We start from the raw sequence: 11474 nt of genomic DNA, 5'->3' as shown, positions 1-11474 counted from the left end.
AGATGATACTGTTAGAACTTGAAGTTATAGAAGTTGACGAGTGACGACAGTGAGCGATAGCGGCGACTAGTTCAACGGCGGCGAATAGTTCGACGACACCGACTCTGACGGTAGCAGCAATGGGTTGGTTGCGGCGGCAGAAGGGGAGAGACGAGAGAAGAGGTTGAAACGGCGATTAGGGTTTTTGAGTTTTCACATTTTTCAAACCAGTTTTGATTTGGAAGATTGAAGTTACTGATGTGAATAAACCAGTTTTTATTTGGTTTAAAACTAAACTGAACCATAAAAACTGGTTTTATAAAAAAAACTATGATTTCAGTTCAGTTTTTTATTTAGAAAAACTAGTTTATTTAAAATAGTTTCAATTCAGTTTCAGTTCAGTTCAGTCAAACCAATTTTTTTTCACACTCCTATTTGTGGTGGAGTTTCTTTCAAAAATCAGCTTATTTCAGAAGAACCAAAGAGAAGATGTCACCACTCCAAAAAAACATGCCAATTTCTAGAAGTAGAGAGGTTGGAGCTCAACCAATCTTAAACGCTTGAGTTGAAGAAGCTTTGTTTCCATACCAAAGGCAGCAAGTTATCCCAGACCGTTGATGCAAACCCACAGTCATTAAGGACATGGAGGGTCGTTTTGCTGTGAATGTTGCATTTGGAACATGATGACGTAGTTGAGAGGTGATGTCGTTGTCTTTCTGCATTAGTTAGAATTGCATTATCGACAACTAACTAAAGAAAAGATCGAACACGTTCAGGACCACACCAATGCCAAATCTGATTGAACATTCTATTATAAGGAGGAGGAGTGTTGCAAAGTGCTTGATAGGATTGTTTAAGATCGAAGGAGCCATCCGATGACAAGTTCCATGCCACATGATCTGGCATCTTCTATGGAGATGGTGGAGAGATGGTAGCAATCTTCTTCACCATATCTTCCGGCAACCAACTATTGAGTTTGTTCAAATTCCAATTACCTGAAATGTCAAGGAAGTCCATCAATGAACTAGAATAATCTACATAATTAATTCTTACCTGCGAAACATGCTGATCAAGATTGCCCAAATTGAAAACCCAGTTATATTGCCAAAACTTAATTATAGAGCCATCACCAATACGCCAGATATGGTTTTGTTTCACATCTGGCCATGACTTGTATATTCCCTTTTGCATATTAGAGATATTAGGCTTTCGCTCAATAATAGGAATGATATTCTTCCTAACTTTATATTTGGATCGGAGCACAGTGGCCCATAAAGAATCTATTTTTTCAACTAGCCCTTAGCCAACTTTTATCATGAAAGTATAGTTCATTTTGCTTGCATGTCTAATGTTAAGACCTCCTGCTTTCTTGGGTTAACAAATTTTATTCTAATTCATAATATGAATCTTTTTTTATTGATCAGTATCGTTCCAAAGAAAATTCTGCATTTACGATCAATAACATTATAAGTAGAGACAGGTAATAAAGGAGTTTGTATAGTATAAAGAGGAATAGAAGAGAAGACAGATTTCACTAAGATAGTTCTACCTGCAAATGAAAGAGAGGATAATTTTCAAGAATTTAGTCTGGAGTTGAGCTTGTTGATGATGTCATTGAAAGTATACTTGGATACTTTAGAATGTAAAAGAGGAACACCCAAATATGTTTTCAGGGTTATCTATTCTAGCAAATTGGAGAGCTTCACTGATCTCAGTTCTAACTTGGTATTTCACGTTCTTAGAGAAGTAAACCTGAATTTTTTCATTACTAACTTTCTAGCCAGAGCTGTCACAAAAGGCTTTGAGGCATTTATTGATAATATCCACTTGTTGGAGATTAGTTTTTGCAAAAAAAAAAAAAAATTAAATCATCCGCAAAGCATAGGTGGGAGAGCTTAGGACCATCCCTGTTCAATTTGATAGGCTTCCAAAACCCATGATCAACAGCAGTATTAACCAATTGAGAGAGGCATTCAATACATAGTACAAAAATGTAGGATGAAAGGGGGTCTCCTTGGTAAATACATCTGGATAGAGAGAATTCATCTAATTCCTCACTATTCCAAAGAACTCGCATTCTTGCTGTGGAAATGCAAAGACATAATGAGCTTGATAATATGATTTGGGAAACCAACATCCATAAGAATATCTCTAACAAAGCTCTATTTAATTCTATCATAAGCTTTTTCTAAATTAATCTTGATAGTCATCCACCCTTTTAGACCTTTCTTGCTTCTCATCGTACGAATGACTTCCTGAACAATAATGATATTATCTGAGCTATGTCTGCCAGAAACAAAATTGCACTGTGCGGATTTGACTAACTTCTTCATGAGGCTTCTGATACGGTTAGTAAGAACTTTAGTGACAATTTTATAGGAGACATTACATAAATTGATGGGTCTCATTTATTTGAGGCTAGTGACAGGTTCCACCTTAGAAATAAGAATAATAAAGGTTTTATTTATTTCTTGGACTCTTTCATGCTCATAAAAAATACGATGTATAAAGGTATAAAGGCCAGATCCAATTTTATTCCACTTATTCTGATAAAAAATAGCTTACAAATTATTTTTTCTTGATGCTTTAAAGCTACCCATAGCAAAAATTGTCTCTTTAATCTCCATATTAAAAATATCTCCTTTCATTTTATTTCGGTCCCCTTCACAAAAAATAGAAAAACTATTAGTGAGAACAAAAAAACACCCAAAAAAAAAATTCATATACAAATTAGAGTAAAAAAAAATGTAATACTCTCTAAAACATTTTTATCGGTAATTAAATTACCACCCTCATCTTAAAGAGAATGAGAAAAATTCTAATACCTAATAGAACTTACTAATGTATTATATATGCAAAAAGATTTGTATGTTAGCTTGATGTATAAATCACCGTAAATAGAAATAAACAATCCAAAACCATCTTTATGCATTACTCAGCAAAGATGGAAATTAAACTAATCTAACTAGATCTTGTCGTCCCTTGGCTAATAATGAGATAATATGTCAAAAATAAACAAAATCACAACAAACAAAATCACCAGATTTTGTAACTTTCCTATGCATACATAGTTGCATACAACACATGTCGTCTTCCATTGTATTTAGACACAATTAATGTCCGACCATTTCTAATTAACTTTTAATTTCGTCCTTTTTGGTCCCCCTTCCCCCTTCCATGTTTTGACTACAAAATAAACAACCATAGGCAAACTGATATGCAGTACCCTTTTATGGAAATTTATACATTTGGCACACTTTTCAAGTATATATAATATAATTAATCCACTAATAAAGCTCAAAGTAAATTAAGGTGTTCTTCCCAGAAAATTCTTGTAACTAATCGATACATAACTTTTATCACGAAAGATAATCACTTCATAATCTACCTTAATATTCCACTTCATTTAATAATAAAAAAAAAATTTGAGGATCAGTAATTTTAATTTATAATAGCTAATATTTTTAGTCAACAATCTAATACTTTTAACTTAATATATAATAATCTAACATTATATTTTTAATCTATATTTTTAAATATTATTAATTAACAGTTAATCAAAAATAATAAATTATATTAGCTTCTTAGCATTGTCCATTAATAAATAATAACAAAACGGGAGACTACAAAAGATCTAAAAGCAAAGAGTTGAAACATACTTGGAAAATTCCAGCTCGAAATTATTTATTTTTGTCATCAACTTTCCATTTTTAGGCTTCATCACACGAGATAATGGAAGGGATCAAGGGAATCTCATAATTGAGAAATTAAATTCGTTAATACCCCATACATAGAGAAAAGTCAAAGCAATACTTGACTTTTTCTTCATCTAGGTCAGCGGATAATGTATTCGCAATTTTGCCACGTGATTGAATGTAAAATTCGTACTAAGCACTGTATATTTGAGTAGTATATGGTTATTTATTTATTTATTTATTTATTTATTTTATTAATTTGGTATTATATAATTAAATTTTAGCAAATTTGAAGGTTTTAATAAAGTATTAGGTAAAAATTGAGGATAGTAAAGTATCAGAGCACAAGATTGACCAAGAAGTTGAGAAAAAGATAAATTGAGGCCCTTTTATAATTTCTTAATAAATCTTAGGGGTGTAGATGGTCTGATCTGAAGATCCGACCCAATTTTAAATATTTTAGGGATTAATTTGGTGTAATTTTAATAGGTCTAAAGTCGGGTAAGGATATCAAAAATTAGATCTGATCATTATTTTGGATCGGATATGGGTCAAAGTGAACTCGACTTCACCCAACCTATATGCACCTTAAGGAAGTAAAAAAAGATATATATGTTTTAAATTAATTTTAATATTATGTTATATTAATTATAAGTTTATTGTTTTATTTTTAGTCACACTTGTTGAATTAGAAAATAAATCAAAGAAGCATTAAATAAGAATTATTTATGGATAAATTTAAGTCCAAATATGAATAACAACTTTTTGGTAACAAATTTTTTCTTTATAAATAAGTGCATCATAAATAAATTTTTTTATAAATGATTGTTAAAGCTTTAAAGACCCGATTTTCATCCAGTTTAGACTCGGTATAATTGTGACCCGAAAATATTTAGGTTTCATCAGATTTAGGGTCGAATTATGATCTAAAAAATAAATCCGATATATATTTAAGGCCAAATTTAGACCAAGACAAATCCAATTTCACCCGGTCATAAACGCGCTAATAAATCTTATATTCTATTAATTACTATTCTCAATAGTTTTGAACTTTAATTTCAATGTGATAAAAATATTAAAATATTTTACCATTAGGATTTTGGCAATTTTGTTTATATATAGACTTGGATTAAGAAATTGTACAATTAAAAAAAATCTTTGTCAAATATATTAGTTGGTAGAGAGAGATAATCGGTTGGACTTTATCAAACAACTTACCATATATATTCTATGTACTCCAATTATAATCTATGTGCACAATATAAATTACTCTCTAACAATTTATATAGAACTATTCATACAACTTGATATAGTTGAAAACTATATATCTTGACTTTCAAACCTTTATCTATAGTCCACAAAATTAAAGTTGTTGTTGTATTAAGTTATTGATCAATTATGAATGATAAAGAATCAAAGATAATAGATTAGAAATAACTAATATAAATCAATGTGAATGTAGAACCTTACAGGGAATGCACGGAGTGAAGTTCGTTTTTCTCAGTCATAATAACTTCTTTAGCTATTCAAGCAAGAAAATCAAGACCTCTCACATTGCTTTTTTTTCCCTCTTTTTTACTTTAATTTCCTACTAAAGTTACATTGCTTTAACTTTAAAGACTACCCCACTGTGCAATTGCTATGAGGATACACAATATTAATATCTTTTCCTGCCTTAAGTCATACCAATACATTATTCCATGACAATATAAAAAATTTACACTATTTGAATTAATTAGTATTTAAATTAATTGCCAATTTAATTTATTTCCCGGCTTGTTTTTTTAAAGTTTTAACGATCGTGCCTATATTAGTTAACTGAAATTAGTGACGTCTTTCGCAATTCATGAACGATATATATAGACGTCATGGGTCATACAAAGCTAACGACTAGACGCGTATATTATGGTAATTTTTCAAATGGAAATGAATATATTAATAATTAGGGTGACTTAATTATAGATTAACATTTTTGGAACTAGTTGTCTTTTCTTTTCTTTTTTTTTTTCACTTGCATATAATTAATTAATTAGATGATATGTAGAATGTCCTTTGTTGTTATCTATCGATTTAACATTTAAGAAATATATGATGAATGACAAAAAATTAGTATAGCTTTATAGTGACGTTTCCCGTACACCATGCCACCATGGGCACCTCAAAAAATAGTTAGTTAATTATAACTTCTAAGGTAGTATTATATTTCGAATATGAAAAATGATATATATAAATTAAAAATTAACTATTAAATTAATTATTATATTATTTTAGACAAAAATAATACTCGACATTATGATTAAATTAAATGAGAATACTATATTACTAGTTAACGTGTATGTTATTACATTACTAGTTAACGAGTACGTTACGGTACTAGTTAATAGATATGTTAGGTAGCATTTAGAAGAGAGACAGGGATTGAGAGATTGAGAGATAGAGACTAAAAGACAGAGACTAAAATAAGTCTCAGTATTGTGTTTGATGTAAAATAGGAGATAGAGACTGAAATAAGAATAAAGCTCTAATTTAATTTGCACAAAAGATAAAGTTGAAATTAATTAATTGAAATAGGGGTATTTTATGTATAAAATATTATTAAAGTTTCAGTTTTCATCCCCAAAAATTTCAAACCCCTATGTCCCCACTTTTTGGAGGTACTGAAATACTGAAAATTTGATGACAGAGACTGAAATTTTAGTATCAGTCTTTGGGCCAACAAACATGATACTGAGTTCCAGTCTCATAGTCTCCGTCCCAGTACCTCAAAACAAACGCTACTTTATGTTACTAGTTAACGAGCATGTTATTAAGACTAATAAAGTCACAAAATCACGAAATTGTCAAATCATAGCATTAAACACGTACATTAAAATAGTAAATGTCTAAGCCGTTACCTCATAAGGTACAAATAAGGGGAATACGGAAACTTGATAGGTAGCTTCTTTTCAATACACTATCACCTAAAACACTACTGACTTAAGCATCAGAATATTTTGCAAGTTGTCATCCTAGCCTGGTTCCATGTTGTTAGATTAGGATATTTGAATCTTATTAGCTAGTTACCTTAGCAAAAGGTACGAACATTTGACGCCATCTGCGGGGATCTTACACTGTTGGTTCCATGGCTGCTTATAAAATATAATTAGTAATCAATCCAAACACTCCTTTCAAGGAACAATGAAATCAAGATGATAGACATGAAACTGATATCACCCCACTTACCAATTAGAAATTACAAGTTCCTCCAGGATTCGAAAATAGTGAAGTTCAGAACACTGGAGTTTGTCATTTCGCTGGTTTGTTGGAAGGTGATTTCAGGAGACACTTGACTTCTAAGGATGTGAAGTTTATGGAAAAAATCTATCAAATCATCTTGAAATATATGTGAGATGAAGAAGTATCGAAGGTGATTTCGACTAAAAGAAAAAATTCAGCTTCGTCATCTATTGAGGACGGAAGTTCGGGACAATCCTCAACCCCAAAATTGTAAACACCAATAGGTGGGAAGGAAGACAATAAATGTGATCCTAAAGATTCAACAGCTTACAATGTGATATGGAAAGGAAGACAATAAATGACTTGTGAATATTTATACCAGCAAAGTTCTGTGATGAAGTCTTGACATCTGAAGGTCGTGTAGCCACTATCCGAGGAGATCGGGTAGCTGCTTTTTATACCGACAAAGTTATGTTATGGAGTCCTGACCTCTGAAGGTCGTGTAGTCATTATTCGAAAAGTTTTGACCTCTAAAGGTCGTGTAATCACTATCCGAGGAGATAGGGTAGTTGCTGTTTATACCGTTAAAGTTATGTGAAGAAGTTTTGGCCTCTGAAGGTCGTGTAGTCACTATTCGAGAAGATCGAGTAGGTGCTATTTGTAACACTCTACCACACAGAGCTTTACACCTTGGATGTAAAACAGAGGTAGCGAGGCGCTACGACTTCTAAAAATAAGAACTTATATTAATATAGTTGAAGAAGATTTATTCTAGGAGCCTTCAAAAGAAAGTTTAAAGCAAAGCATTAAACAGAAAAAGCGCAACACTCACGACACATAAACGATAAACAGAAAAGGTAAAAGAAGCCTACATAGATATAACCAAAGAGAGTTCCAAGGTACAAATATCGAAGCTCAAGACTCGGCTCGCGAAGATAAACCGGCCGGAGCACATATATATATATAGGAGAACCCAAAATAAGCCCAAAATACAAAGTTACAGAACCTATTTCTCTAAAATAGCCTCTAAGAGAAAGTTAGTACATCAAATACATAAGCAGTGGAGATAAAAGAGTCTATATATATATATATATATATATATAGACACATACACACACACACATATCCAAAATAAAACCCCAAAGACAAGGATCTCCGCTATTAGAAGCTTCCGGTATGCCTCAACGAGGTGCCGCCTGTCCTGCATCTGAAAACTACAAATATCCGTATGGAATAAGAACCGGAGGTTCTCAACATGGTAAAGGTTCCACGTACATAAGATATAACGTCTTGGGAATGCCAGAGGCAATCATAGAACGCCGATACTCACATTATAAAACTTAAAGGATTAAAACAGAAACCATAAGTGGGTGGTCTTCTAAGATTCTAACTAAACCAAACCTTAAACTTGACTAAACTCCCTATCTTCTCGCCTTTCCTCTGATCCCCCAACACCAGTGATATCGCACACAAAAACAATCAAGCATGGGCAAACACAGCTAGTATACAAGTACTGCAATTAGCAAATATAACAATTAACATAGTAAGTTCACTTAAGCATTCCCAATTAATGCATAAAAAAGCAAGCAAACAATATGCACATGCTGCATGCCTATCTTATGGCTGATGAATCTCATCTGTCGATTATCAAGCTAACCCGATAAGTCCAGCTGCTAAATCCTGGACTGTCCGCCGTCGCGCATCCCCATTAGTCTATGCATAGCTTTTTCTCTTTCATTCATAATTCATAATTCATATATATATATATATATATATATATATATATATATATATATATATATATATATATATGTATATAACTTTACTTAATGGGGGTTAACCGTCCCGAGAATTTCTAAGTGCTCGGTCACCTCTTACGACGTAGGGTCAACAGAGTATCGAGTCTCAATCTGGAACACGTGGTGGCAAGCCACGGTACTTTACCCAAGAAAACTCGTATCTCAGACAATCATTTCACATTCATTCATTAACATTTCATAATCATTCATTATGGCTGTAAAGTCACTTTATACATCATATGTTTGCATCTTTATACATAGTTTATCATAACCTAGCGCAAGTGGGGCAAAACCACAACCCGTGCGTCTACCTGGAGAGCCTCTATATACTAACCAACCTGGAGTAAGTGGCGAAACCACAACCCTTGCGTCTACCTAGGGGGTACATTCTCATATGCCCATGAAGAATAAAGAAGGGGATCCTAACCTCCCACCTTTTCGTTGGGGGTGATTTTACAATGCCAAGAGGAACAAGGAAGGGGATCCCCACCTTCCACCATCTCCTGGGGTCATACTTTCGAGAAACAGTACTCAGATGCAACATTCATTCTTTTCTTTAGCCAGTTTCATAAATTCAAGTAGTATATATATGCACCCTACCTCCTCATACCTAAATTATCACTTCTCAAACTTTCTTCATCTCCAAGTTACTATTATTTCCTAACTTTGTTTCATTGCTAGGCCTATTACTAAGATCTTGGGTTAAAAGGATGAAAATAGAGGTTTAGAGGTTCAAAATTGGGTTTAAAACACAAAATATTCATTTGCTGAAAAACAGGGCTATGTGAATGCATGTCATGGTATGCGTACGCATAGGTCTCGTTTTTGGACCAAGATGCGTACGCGTGCATCTGTCAGCCTCCATATCTAGTCCCCGTCCCCGCCACGGGTAACGGAGACCCCGTATCCGCCAGGGACCGGGGACTCCACGGATATCCGCGGATTTTTAAAAAATAAAAAAAATTGGAAAAAATGAAAAAACCATATCAATCATCATGTTCCTTGTCTCCAAAGACATTAACAACATTAATAACAACAAAGACATTAACATGTTCATAGTCTCCAAAGACATTAACAACAACAAATAATATCAAACATATCCATAAAACAACCAAAGTATCAAACATATCCAAAAACTATAAAGCATAATTCATCACATTGTAGAATTTTCAAGCCTTTTTACATGATGTAATGGTAGTGATGGTACATTGTGATTTGTTTGAATCCTACATCAAAAAGAAGAATACAATTAAAAGTTAAAATCGTAAAATAAATCATGAAGAGTATTACTTAATGCATCCGAAGAAGATATTCTATAAATCATGAATCAGAATCACATTAATCCAAAATATAAATCATAAATCAGAATCTCATTAACCTAACTCCAGATTAACCCAAAATTGACTCAGAAATATAAATCAAAATAAAAAATCAGAATCACATCAACCTAACTCAGAAATATAAATTAAAAATCAGAAATTGGGAATCAAAATCTCATTAACCTAACTTCAGATTAACTCAAAATTGACTCAGAAATATAAATCAGAATCAGAAATTAGAATCACATCAACCTAACTCAGAAATATAAATTAGAAAATAGAAATTTAGAATCAGAATCTCGTTAACCTAACTCAGAAATATAAATTATAATTAAATTAGAAATTAGAAATCAAAATCTCATTAACCTAACTCCAGATTAACTCAAAAGTGACTCAGAAATAGAAATCAGAATCACATCAACCTAACTCAAAAATATAAATTAGAAATTAGAAATTTAGAATCAGAATCTTTTTAACCTAACTCCAGATTAACCCAAAATTGACTCAGAAATATAAATCAGAATTAGAAATCAGAATCACATCAACCTAACTAAGAAATATAAATTAAAAATCAGAAATTCAAAATCAGGATCTCATTAACCTAACTCCAGATTAACCCAAAATTACTCAAAAATATAAATCAAGAATATTCATTTATAATCACATTAACCTAACTCAAAAATATAAATTAGAAATCAGAATCAAAAATCCAGAATCAGATCAACCTAATATTCATTCAGAATCACATTAATCTAACCCAAAATTAATATAGAAATATAAATCGGAATCCAAAATCAGAAATCAGAATCAGATCAACCTACTTCAGAAATATAAATTCAGAAATCACAGGGCTAACTTACCCGACGGAGAAAAGGGGGCAGACCAGCGAAGACCGACGATTTGGTGGACGAACAGCGAAGATGCGAGACCAGCGACGAGGAGAAGATAATTACCGGCGATGACGCGATGAGGAGAAGACGTTGCTCTACCGCGACAAGGAGAAGACAACGACCGGCGACGACGCGACGAGGAGAAGAAGACGATGTGGCCGCGACGGTGAGCTCGAGAGGTGCAGTGAGCGACCGAGCCACTCAGAGGGTGGCAGGCGGCGCTGAGGGACCGAGGGGGTGGGAGGTGGTGGTCAGCGGTCGGCGGTGTTCGGGAAGGAGAAAGGAGGGGTTGAGGGTTTGACGAGGAGTGGAGAGGAGAGGAGAAGAGACTCTCTGTCTCTGAAGGAGGGGCTCAGGGCTATTTTCGTCTTTTCACATAAATAGGGATTTAACGGATCTCCCAGTTTATTATACGGGTCCCCATCCCCCCGTCCCCGCGGGTAGAAATCAGCCCCCATATTTGCCCCCGACTGATAAATTTTCGCGAATACCCGCCCGCCGGAGATTTTTGCCATAGCTAGTTGGGACACTGTTATAGACAAAAATAATACTCGAGATTATGATTAAATGAGAATA

Source organism: Arachis ipaensis, chromosome B6, assembly GCF_059453495.1.
Source record: "Arachis ipaensis isolate K30076 ecotype BB chromosome B6, ASM5945349v1, whole genome shotgun sequence".
Classification (NCBI taxonomy): domain Eukaryota; kingdom Viridiplantae; phylum Streptophyta; class Magnoliopsida; order Fabales; family Fabaceae; genus Arachis; species Arachis ipaensis.
Note: the sequence above shows the minus strand (reverse complement) of the source record.